The sequence below is a fragment of the Triticum aestivum genome, chromosome 6B, assembly GCF_018294505.1.
Source record: "Triticum aestivum cultivar Chinese Spring chromosome 6B, IWGSC CS RefSeq v2.1, whole genome shotgun sequence".
Taxonomy (NCBI): domain Eukaryota; kingdom Viridiplantae; phylum Streptophyta; class Magnoliopsida; order Poales; family Poaceae; genus Triticum; species Triticum aestivum.
In genome coordinates, this window is record NC_057810.1 from 723,487,460 (window position 1) to 723,499,639 (window position 12,180).

At 50.7% G+C, this 12,180-nt stretch overlaps 1 pseudogene; it reads left to right on the top strand.

Moving 5' to 3' along the window:
- Positions 1–3,406: 3,406 nt before the first annotated feature.
- On the top strand, positions 3,407–5,551 carry LOC123135224 (rRNA-processing protein UTP23 homolog; annotated as a pseudogene).
- Positions 5,552–12,180: the final 6,629 nt, after the last annotated feature.

Here is a 12,180-nt window from a genome sequence, read left to right on the forward strand (position 1 = left end):
ATCCTTCGAGATGTAGTCATGTTACTACATCTACTAGTTAGGAAAATTTAAAAACTTAAATTTGGACATGTTTTGCAAAAAGTGTAGGGAAAAGGTAAAACGGCTATAACTTTTGCATACTATGTCAGAAAAAATGTATAATATATCAAAATGTTCAGCACGAAAATCCGCATCTGATTTTGACCGCCTAAGGCCTGTTTTTAAATTTTTAGAATCCTCAAATTCTAAAAGGAAAAAAAGTTATGCTCAAATTTCAGTTTTTTATTTTTTTTATTTTTGTTAAATCTGGTCAAACTATGGTCAAACTACTTATTTAAGAAGTATTAGTGTCACTAAATAATTATTCAAGAATATTAGTTACTAAATAATTATTTCAGTTTTTTTGAATTTTGGTCAAATCTGGTCAAATTGTGGACAAACTGTGGTCAAACAATGGTCAAACTACTTATTCAATAAATATTAGTGTTACTAAATAATTATTTCAGTTTTATTGAATTTTGGTTAAATCTGGTCAAACTATGGTCAAACTATGGTCAAATTATGGTCAAATTATGGTCAAACTATTTATTCAATAAATATTAGTGTTACTAAATAATTATTTCAGTTTTTTTGAATTTTGGTCAAATCTGGTCAAACTGTGGTCAAGCTGTTGTCAAATTGTGGTCAAACTACTTATTCAAGAAATATTAGTGTTACTAAATAATTATTGTTTTTTAGTACAATAGTTTCAAACTCAAACAGTGAAATGTGTGATTTCATGCTCAAGCTAAATTCCTGAGGGTTAATAGGATTGACATCTTACTATTGTCAGGAAAACAACAAGTGCAGACTTGAAAACGAGGAAGAATAGAACCCGAAAGTTAAACGTGCTTAGGCTGGAGTAGTGAGAGGATGGGTGACCGTCCGGGAAGTTAGATGATTTGGAATGATGAGGGGTGATTAGAGATTAGAGGTTAAATTGAGCAGCGATGAGGGAGGGGTGATCAGAGATTAGAGGTTAAAATAATTTAGAAATTTGAAAATCAAGAAAAAATTCAAAAAAAAATTCAAAAAAAATCATAAAATTTTCTTTAGTACCGGTTGGTGTTACCAACCGGGACTAAAGGTGGACCTCCAGGCAGCGGCCACATGGACGACCTTTAGTCCCGGTTCGTGTAAGAACCGAAACTAAAGGGGGAGGCTTTAGTAACAACCCTTTAGTCCCGGTTCCAGAACCGGTACTAAAGGCCCTTATGAACCGGGGCTAAAGGCCCTTTTTCTACTAGTGTTATTTAGCGAGACAATTCGTTTCATGCTATAGTGTGCTATTAACCGCGCTATGGCGCACTATTTTTTTCCGATGGTTTAAACTAGAAGATATATATCTTCACTCGCAAACCATGAATCCAATTTACCGTCCATCTTCGTTGTTGGCTTTTCCTCTGATGGACCCTAAAAACAAGACCTAGCATTGGTACATTTCCACAACCTCTTTTTTTTCAACTTCAAACATTTTTGGGGAAAAACCTCTGATCTATTCATTCAGTGCAAAGGTAGCACAAAGAACATCTAAAAAGTAAAAAATTACATTCAAATATGTAGTCTACATGCATTGGAGTGAGCCGAAGGTTCACCCCCTCATTGCCCCTCCCCATCAGTCAGGCAAAACTTGTTGTAATAGATATACAAGAAGTCGTCGTACGTGCTAAGACCCCACAAGACCAACACACCCGAGCAACAACCGCCGTTGACCAAGAGAAACGTAGATCGAGAGAGTCCAACATGTAGACACACAAACAAATGCCAGATGCCCGGATCCAAGCGAAACCGCCGAAGACAAATGCCAACTGAATGTAACGAGATCCATCAGAGACAAATCTCCACATGCCCTTCAACAACGGAAGTAACACTGCGGGATGTGGATTAGGTGGGGGAGAACTTCATTCCGTCTTCTGGGAGCCGTCGCTGCGTTGCCTTCTTAAATAGGACACAAGCCCTAACAAAACACACACAAAAAAGAAAGAAAAAACATAGCCCTCCCATCGACAAGGGTTGGGATCCACCCCGACTCCATGGCGTCAAGACCACAAGAGACAAGGCACATCAGCGGCGGCGGCGACGAAAGGGAGGGGAAACCCTAACGCTTGGGTGCACTTGTGTCTCATAGCGAAGGGGATGTCTACGTCTATTTTTTTCATGTTCAAAATTGCCAGTGATGATTTATGAATTTGTATGAATTTTGTTTTCTTTTAAACAAGAATTTGTGGGCGTTGGAGGTAGATCCTAGGCCAATAAACAACCAATGGATGTGCCTGTTATTCTGGGACTCGCTTATTAGTGGAGGAGATCCAACGATCAGTTGGCGTTGTTGTCCACACACACTCTCTCTTTCTAACAGTGTAACTTCTCCGGGCCAAGTACGTATGCGCTGGCATAGCAGCCAGCAGGCAGGCAGTGGAGGAGAAATTTTGGTCATGCCATGTGGATGGATGGCTTTGTGTTAGTGGCTGTCAATGAACGATTGAAGAGGATGCCGAGATCAGGAGCAAAGGATATAACTCAGATAAGCGACCGCCGAGATCTCATGAAGAAAAAACTGTTTTCGACACACAAAAACATCAAGACAGCAGTGAGAGAATATCCGTTGCATGAGTGCTTTGTGTTGCATCCTATGAACCGAACCCCCTAGCACATTTATAAATGTTCTAAAAATTCTGAAAAAAATAAATTCGACACTGAATACTACATAACATAAGTTGAGCTATAGATTTGGTTCATTGTCACACTTCTGTTAAATTTGTTATTTTCGTATCTCAAGCAATAATTCAAATTTTCATACGAATTTTTATGACAACATATAGTGATGACGTGTCAATATGCTAGGTTTTTTTTTCAGATTTTCTAAACCTATTTTAAAATATACTAGGGGATCCGGTGCACCAGTAACCTCACAAGAGTGGGTGCAATAAGGGCCAGTTCTTTTGCTAGCTTTTTGGGGCTTCCGGAATAAGTTGCCCCCTATCCAGCTTATTCTGGAAGCCTAACCAAAATTTTTTTAAGCCTACTAGACAAGTCTTAACTAGTAGGCTTCTAAAAAAATAAATTTGTTTGGGCTTCTAGAATAAGCTAGGTAGGGGCAGCTTATTGCAGCTTATTCTAAAAGCCATCAAAAGAACTGGCCATAAATACTTTCCCGTAGAGCAGTTACAAGAAAATGGCCTATTTGTTTTATTTTTAAATTTTGAGAATGATGAACACGGACCGCAGTACACAGCCCAGCCCAGGAACAGAGTACGCCGGGCCCACACCGGCCCAGCACGCACGCACGCGGTGGATATGAAACCCCAAAGCCCTTGCGCCTCCTCCACCTCCATTCGACTCGGAGCAGCCACCTCCGGCCGCCGTCGGCCGTCGCCGCCAGCCGGCGATGAGGGTGAAGAGGTGGACGCGGCACCTCAAGGTGGTCAAGTTCTAGTCCACCTGCTTCGGCTTCCGCGAGCCCTACAAGGTGCTCGTCGACGGCACATTCGTGCATCACCTCCTCGTCCACCAACTCCTTCCCGCCGACGACGCACTCTGCGAGCTCCTCTCCGCCGCCCGGGCGCCCCCGCTCTTCACCTCCAAGTGCGTCCAGGCCGAGCTCCGTCGCCTTGGCAAGTCCCACTCAGAGGCTTTCGACGCCGCCCAGCTCCTCGCCACCGCCAGGTCCCCTTACATCCTCCTGTTTTTACATATTTTATTTACATTTACCGTCTTGAAATTCTATGAAATTGTATTGGTCGTTGATGCAATTTCGAATACCAATCACTTTGTTCTGTCATACTCCCTCCGTCCCAAAATAAGTGTCTTGAGCTTAGTATATAACTTTGAACTAGAGTTAGTATAAAGTTGAGACACTTATTTTGGGACGGAGGGAGTATTAGTTACCTGATAGAATTAGAGCCAGTCTGGGTTGGGGCTGTCTGAAAACCTAGATGCAATTTGAACTGTTGGTTAATCGGAACCTCCCAGTTTGCACTTATCCTGTAAATTGGCACTGTTTTGTTTCCTTCCAATATTCTCGACTGCAAATAAAGATGTATTGGAATCAGATCACATTGGTTAGCTTGGTTCGGTTTTCCGTAAGAAACTTCATGGCCGAACTGAAAAGTGTGTACCAGAATTGTGCACATTGGTTTTGTTCTTTCAGTTTGTATGAGGTACTACTACTACGTTCAGTTATTCAGGAAGATAACTTTACAGGAGTTTCAAACATGGGTTGTTCAATGGACTTCTGTTGATGTTTTTTTTTGAGAGGGAGACTTCTGTTGATGTGTTGAGTGTATTCATACTACCACTACTTTCAGTGAGGATAATTTTGCGGTATCATGTCTAGTGGAGGGGCTGATTGTTTGTTGTCATGAATTTTATTTCTGTCTTCAGCTGCGAGCATGACGAAGTGGTCAGTGCAGTGGATTGTATCCTGTCCCTGGTTGGTGATAAGAATCCAGAGCACTACTTTGTCGCCACTCAGGATTCTGGTCTCTGGACAAAGCTACGAGAGGTATGAAGATTTGCTATGCTTTTGTAGCGTTCTACTTTTACCATGTTATCACCTGAATTTTATTTTTGAAAGAATTTTCTCAGGGACATTAATACAACCAACAAGTATCATATCATCTATATAATGGAAACAACAGAAACAAATCTATTTTTCCATCTTATCTTATAAAGTTTTTGTGCAGCAAGTTGTTAATGTATGTTTTACTTTGCTGTAGGTTCCTTGTGTTCCTGTGATATACGGTCTGAAGAACTCCCTGTTTATTGAGCAACCATCTGTGCAGCAACGTAAGTTTGCTCAGTTGGACGAGGAGAAGCGTACCCATATGGAAAAATCAGAATATAAGAAGCTGCTGAAGGCTTCATCAGAAGGAAAGGCATCTGTCAATGGAAACTTACCTGGAGTGGTAGAGAAGGCAAGTTTAAAATGAACAGACCAAAGGTTATATTTACATTTACTATTTCTCAGGATAATCCATTGTTAGGATCTAGTGGGCGTAATCAATATTTTGAGATCACAACTGCATCTCTGCCTTCTTTTACGAAATGTTAATGTGTGTCCTTCTGCAGGGTCCAAACCCACTCTCCTGCAAGAAAAAGAAACCAAAGCCCCAACCATCAGCTGCTCAAAGTCAGGTAATTGTCACTACACAGCATTATCAGTTGACATCTGTGAGGTGTATGCAATACTTGGAACATGCTCACGTAAGTATCATAGTTTTTACTGTAAAACCAGCCTGGAGATGCCTGACTTGCTAACTAAGAGTAAGATGGATAAAAATAATGTGACAACTAAATCTTGTATAAGCTCTTAGACAGTGAAGCCCATTGCAAATTTCCTAATTGCTGTAGCTCCTGATTTGATTTGTATTTGGATGTTAATGACTCGTGCATAGAAATCTCACGACAACAAGCACTAGTGAGAACTTATTTTCCTCAGGATCCAAAGGCTGATGGTGAGGCGAAGCGAAAGAGTGTTAAGAAGCGGAAGAGAAGCAGCAATGACAGCAGTCAAGCAGACACAGTGAGCTGATGGACCTACAAAGATTATGTGCTGACGGTGTTAATTCAAATGCTACATAATCGTTAGCTAATTTGATAAATCATGCACCATCGGTAGAGGATTTTAGGTAGAATTTTTTGACAATCTAACAATACTAATAGTTTTATGAGGCTGTTCGGATTAAAAAAATCTTAAATCTTGTCCTGGTTAATACTTTAAGATTTATCCTTTGTGACGTGATGATGCCATCTAAACCGCCCGCGTGGATTTCAGCAACCACCAGCACGTCGACATGGATTCCAACAATTGCCACCGCATCGATGCTGCTGTCTAGGTTGGGCAGTGATGTCTGTTGATTCTTCAATGGGTTTGGTGATAAAAATGACCCCCTGGTAGGACTAGGGTTCCTACCAGGCCTCCGGCGTAGATTGTATGAGCAAGGAGGAGGGGGACGAGGGCTAGAGCGGGCGCGCCGGCGGGCAGGCGCCGTCGCGGCTAGGGTTAGGTGCGGCGGCGGCTAGGGTTCCGGCTCCTTCGGGAGCCGGGCAACAGAGATTATAATATCTTTATTGCTTGATCTCAACGGTGTCTTACAACTAGTATTTATAACTTTAGCCTAAGATAACTTGCCTAAGATAACTTGTGGGCCAAGCCCCTAATACTAATGCTCGGTGGGCCTCTTTCTGGTATAGACCAAACCGGTCATAACATCTTTCCCCGCCTGCGCAAACAGCTCGTCCTCGAGCTGAAAGTCTGAATAGTGTTGGCGGAATTCGTCACGCTGCTCCCAAGTAGCCTCCTCCTCCGGAAGGCCCGCCCACTGAACGAGGACGAACCAGACGCCACGACGGAGCTGCGCCTGCAACACCTTTGCCGGCTCAGGAAGAATGCGACCATCGGCGATTGGAGGAAGCGCCGAAGGAGCCACCGGTGGCTCGCCACGGAAAGGCTTGAGAAGCCCAACATGGAAGACGTCGTGGATGCGAGCGCGAGCTGGAAGCTGAAGATGATAGGCCACCTTCCCAATGCGTTCCAAGATAGGGAAGGGCCCGGCGTAATGAGGGCCGAGCTTGCGCTTCGCGCGCGGATCGAGTGACTGCGTAGAGCGGTGGAGAAGACGCAGCCACACCCAATCACCCACCGCGAACTCCGCCTCGCGATGATGAATGTCGTAGTAGTGCTTGGCTAGCTACTGTGCCTGAAGGAGACGCTGACGAACCTCAACAAGCATCTCGTCACGAGTGCGGATAAGGTCACCCGCAACCTCCGTCCGAGCCGTCTCCGGGTCCACTGGAAGTATAGGCGGGGGTGGTCGATCATAGACCACCTCAAACGGCGTCGCGTGCAGGGCGGAGTGATAAGAGGTGTTGTAGCAGTACTCCGCCCAAGAGAGCCAATCCACCCAAGCGCGAGGCCGATCACCTGTCACACAATGCAAATACATGGCAATGACCTTGTTAACCACCTCAGACTGACCATCTGTCTGAGGATGGAATGCCGTACTCAGGCGGAGCTGGACACCCGCCATCCTGAAGAGGTCGCGCCAGACATGGCCCGTGAACACTGGGTCCCGATCACTGACGATAGAAGTTGGGAACCCGTGGAGACGGACGTTGCCGTCGAAGAAGGCCCGGGCCACGGATGCCGCCGTGTACGGATGGCCGAGCGCGATGAAGTGGGCATACTTGGAGAAGCGGTCGACCATCGTGAGAATGACCGACTTGCCGCCCACCTTGGGAAGGCCCTCGATGAAGTCCATGGATATATCCGTCCAAACCTGAGACGACACCTCCAAGGGCTGAAGTAACCCAGCCGGCCGCAGGGTCTCCGTCTTGTTGCGCTGGCATGTCTGACAAGACCGAACCCAGTCGCAGACCAAGGCGCGATCGCCAAGGATGTAGAAGTCGGCGCGAAGACGATGGAGGGTTTTCTGCACACCCTCATGACCCGCCGAGTGGGCGAGCTGTAACACCTGGAGAGGGAGTTCATCATGCGCCGGGACAAAGATCCGGCGCCCATGGAGAAGCAGTCCGTCAGAGAAGCGCCAAGGCTCCTCTAGGTCGCCGGCCGTGAGCTGTTGCTGAAGAAGGACGGCGTCGTCGGCCGTCGCAGTGGCGCGGCGAATGTCGGCGAAGAGACCGAACGTCGGCCCGGAGCGGATGCACAGGGCCGCCCCGGTGGACTCGTTGGTGGAAGGAGCGAGGTCGGAGTCACGACGGGACAGCGCATTGGCCACGATGTTAAGGCGGCCCGGCCGATACTCGACGGAGAAGTCGAAGCCGAAGAGCTTGTTGATCCACTGGTGCTGCGGCACGGTCGACAGCCGTTGGTCCAGCAAGAACTTCAGGTTGTAATGGTCCGTGCGAATGTGGAAGGACCGTCCCCACAAGTACGGCCGCCAATGACGAATGGCCTGCCAATGAGCTCCCGCTCGTATGCCGCCAGCTTAAGATGGCGCGGAGCGAAAGGCCGGCTGAAGAAAGTGAGGGGCCCATCGCCCTGATGAAGCACGGTGCCAAACCCGGCGCCCGAGGCGTCACAGTCCACCACGAACGGGCGGTCGAAGTCGGGCATCTGGAGGACGTGGCCCGTCGTGAGGGCCCCCTTGAGGGTCTCGAACGTCGTCGTTGCCTCGTCGTCCCAGGCGAAAGCGTCGCGGCGAAGCAACCGCGTGAGGGGCGCCGCGATGAGCCTGAACTCCCGGATAAATTTTTGGTAGTAGCCGGCGAGGCCGAGGAACCCGCGAAGAGCCCGCGGCGAGTGAGGCGTCGGCCAGGCAGAGACGGCCGCCACCTTGTCGGCGTCCATAGCCACCCCGTCGGCCGAGATGACATGGCCGAGGTAGGCGACGGTAGGTGTCCCAAACGAGCACTTCGAGCGCTTAAGGTGGAGGTGGTGCGCCCGAAGCTCATTGAAGACGATGGCGACGTGCTGGAGGTGCTCAGCCCAGGTGGCGCTGTAGATAAGAATGTCATCAAAGAAAACAAGCACAAACCGCCGTAAGTAGGGTCGAAGGACGTCGTTCATCAGGGCCTGGAAAGTCGCCGGGGCGTTGGCGAGGCCGAAGGGCATCACCAAGAACTCGAAGTGGCCATGGTGGGTGCGAAACGCCGTCTTGGCGATGTCGTCTGGATGCATGCGCACCTGATGATAGCCCGACTTGAGATCGAGCTTGGTGAAGAAGCGTGCCCCATGGAGCTCATCCAAGAGCTCGTCGACCACCAGTATAGGGAACTTGTCCTTGAGCGTGAGCGCGTACAGGGTGCGGTAGTCGATGTAGAAACGCCACGTGCCGTCCGACTTGCGGACGAGAAGCACCGGCGCGGAGAAAGGTGACGTGGAGATCCAGATGATGCCTGCCGCGAGCATAAGGGCACACTATCGCTCCAACTCATCCTTCTGCAGCTGAGGGTAGCGGTAGGGCCGAATCGCCACGGGAGTGGAGCCCGGAACGAGGTGAATATGATGATCGTACACCCGGGCGGGCGGAAGACCCTGTGGCTCGTCGAAGAGGTCGTTGTGCTGCTGCAGAAGGGGAACCAGCAGGGGGTGCTCGGCTTCCTGTGACGCGGCGGCTAGCTGGAGGTGGGGCACGGCCGGCGCGGCGCCCCCAAGGCCGTCCCACCGGATGCGGCGGCCCAGCCGCCAGAACGTCATCGTGAGCGCGTCGAAGTCCCACAAGATGGGCCCGAGGGTCCGGAGAAAATCCACCCCGAGGATGAAGTCGAAGTAGCCGAGGTCGATCCCTGCACAGGTAATGGAGAAGTGCTCGCCACCGATGGAGATGGGAACATCGCGTGCGAGCCCATGACACCGGAGGTGATCGCCGTTTGCCACCGTGATCCGCAGGCACTCCCCGCCTGTGGTGGGCAGTGCTAGCCGACGCATGGTTGCCGCGGGCAGGAAGTTATGGGTGGAGCCAGTATCCAGCAGGGCCACCAGCCGCTCGCCAACGACCGTCACCAGCAACAGCATGGTCCGCTCGCCACGGATGCCGGCGAGGGCGTGGAGGGAGACGACGCACGCCGTCGCCAGGGAATCCGCGGCCGTGTCTGCGGCCGCCGCGGGTGGTGGCTCGTCGGGTGAGTCGTCCGCCTCGGTGTAGTCGACCGTCTCCAAGTAAAATAGGCGGGGGCCGACATGGGTCGGTGTGCAGGGCTCATCGCAGTTGAAGCAGAGGCCCTGACTGATGGGGTTATGTACCTAGGGTAGGGTCATGGACCTGTTCCAAGTAACTTACCCTAGGACATCCCTAGAAAAGGTCGCCTTCCAGTCGACCAACGAGGATTCACTCGACTGGCCCGAAGGACTCGACCACGAAGACTCACTCGACCATCAGGAGGTCAAGAGGCACTCTGCACCGCAACGGCCTGTAATTAAGTAGACTTTATGATAGTAAAGGCACTTTATGTGGGGCGTTACCAGTAACGCCCCAGACTTAACTCACCTTAAACCCTCTCCTACGTGGGCTGGCTGGGGTCCTGGCGCACTCTATATAAGCCACCCTCCTCCACAGGCAGAGGGGTTCGGCACCTTGTAATCCATACATTCATAATCCACTCGACCGCCTCCGGGCTCCGAGACGTAGGGCTGTTGCTTCTTCCGAGAAGGGCCTGAACTCGTACATCCTTTGTGCTTACAACCTCTCCGTAGCTAGGACCCTGCCTCTCCATACCTACCCCCCACTCTACTGTCAGGCTTAGAACCACGACAGTTGGCGCCCACCGTGGGGCAGGTGTTTTAGCGATTTTTCGGAGAAGTTGCGATTCTTCCGAGTATTTTCATCATGGTGTCTGCTGGAGTTTTGGTCGAGGGCCAAGAGATCCGTCTCGGCGCTCTCACCTTCATCGCCGACGACTCCGCATGGCTCCAAGAGGCTCCACTCGACGTGGATGCGCTCCCCGTCCGCGGTGCGACGCATTTTCGCGCATGTGTCCGCGGCGTTCTGCTGCGGCAGCCATCGACCCAGTACCGGTCGGCTCCTCCGTCTTCCACCCTCCCGGTCTCCCGCCAGCGCAAGCGCTCGGGCCGGTCGAGGCTTCAGCGATGGGTGAGTCACGCGATGGCTCGCCAGTCGACCACTACACAAGTTGCGGCAATCGAGCCCAACGAATCTCTCTACGGCTTGTTCGATCAGTCGACTGGCTCCGGAGAGACTGCATCCGAGTGCGGAAGCAGTGATCCAGCGGCGGAAATCTTGATGGTCGACGGGCCCCACAGCCCTCCTGGCTTCGCCCGCGGTGGTGGAGCAGGCGACGGCGGAGACCCTGCTCGAGGCTACGAAGAGTACCAGCCCGAGCCACTCGACTCTCTGCAAAGAGAAGAGCTTCGCCGCAGGAACGAGGATCCCCTGCGTATTCCCATCGCGGGAGAAACCCCCGAGGCTCGTGCCTTGGAGGAGGCGCGTCTGGCCAACTTGGCCGAGCGCACTCGACTGGAGAACCTTCAGCGAGCACTCGACGAGCGCGCGCGGCAACGAGTTCCCGACACCAGTCGACGTCAACTCTTCCCGCCGACTCAGGTATATCGAACCCCAATTCAGAATTTAGCGGCTGCGACCCGTATAGCAGAGTCCATTCAGCCTTCGCAGTCAGAGGCTGGCAGAGGTTTGCTGCAGATCAGGGATCTGCTCCGGGCGGCAGGAGATCAGAATTCGGCCGTGTCTCAGTCGCGCAACAGAATTCACAGTCGATCTGTCACTGTGAATACGGTTCAGTCGGCTCACAGCCCCAGATCGCCTCCGCGGCGCGAAGGGCGTGAGAATCGGCGAGATCAATATGGCGACAGACTCGACCGAGATGATAGGCGTCGAGTGCCCTATTCCCCTCCGAGGGGTGGGTCTTACGCTCCTCGGCGGCCAGATGATAGGCGTCAGTACAGTACAGGGCGTAGGGTTCCAGTTGACCATAGAGAGCCAGGCTTCGACGCGCGATCCATTATCGTGCAAGGGTTGGTCGACCGGAACAGAGCCCATCGAGGCGCACTCGACAGAGATGCGCCCACGAGCAGTCGAGTACATGTTTCTGGTCCTGAATGTTTCAGCAGAGCTATCAGAGCCGCAGTTATCCCCCCCAATTTCAGGCTGGCAACAGGAGTCAGCAAGTTCACTGGTGAGTCCAAGCCTGAAACTTGGCTTGAAGACTACCGAGTGGCAGTTCAGATCGGTGGTGGGAACGACGAGGTGGCCATGAAGCATTTGCCCCTCATGTTGGAAGGTTCTGCCAGGGCATGGTTGACTCAATTACCTCCTAGCAGCATTTACACTTGGGAAGATCTGTCCCGAGTGTTTGTCAGAACGTTTGAAGGGACTTGCAAGCGACCAGCGGGATTGACAGAGTTGCAAGTCTGCGTGCAGAAAACCAATGAGACTCTCAGAGAGTATATTCAGAGGTGGATCACTTTGCACCACACTGTGGAAAATGTCTCTGACCATCAGGCAGTATGCGCCTTCAAAGATGGTGTCAAGAACAGAGAACTGAGTTTGAAATTTGGTCGAACCGGTGACATGACCTTGAGTCGGATGATGGAGATTGCTACCAAGTACGCCAACGGCGAAGAAGAAGACCGACTCCGAAGCGGCAAACACAAGCCGAGTCAGTCGGAAAAAGGAAACACCAGTTGGAAACAGAAGCGGAAGGCTGAACCGGCAGCTCCTGGGG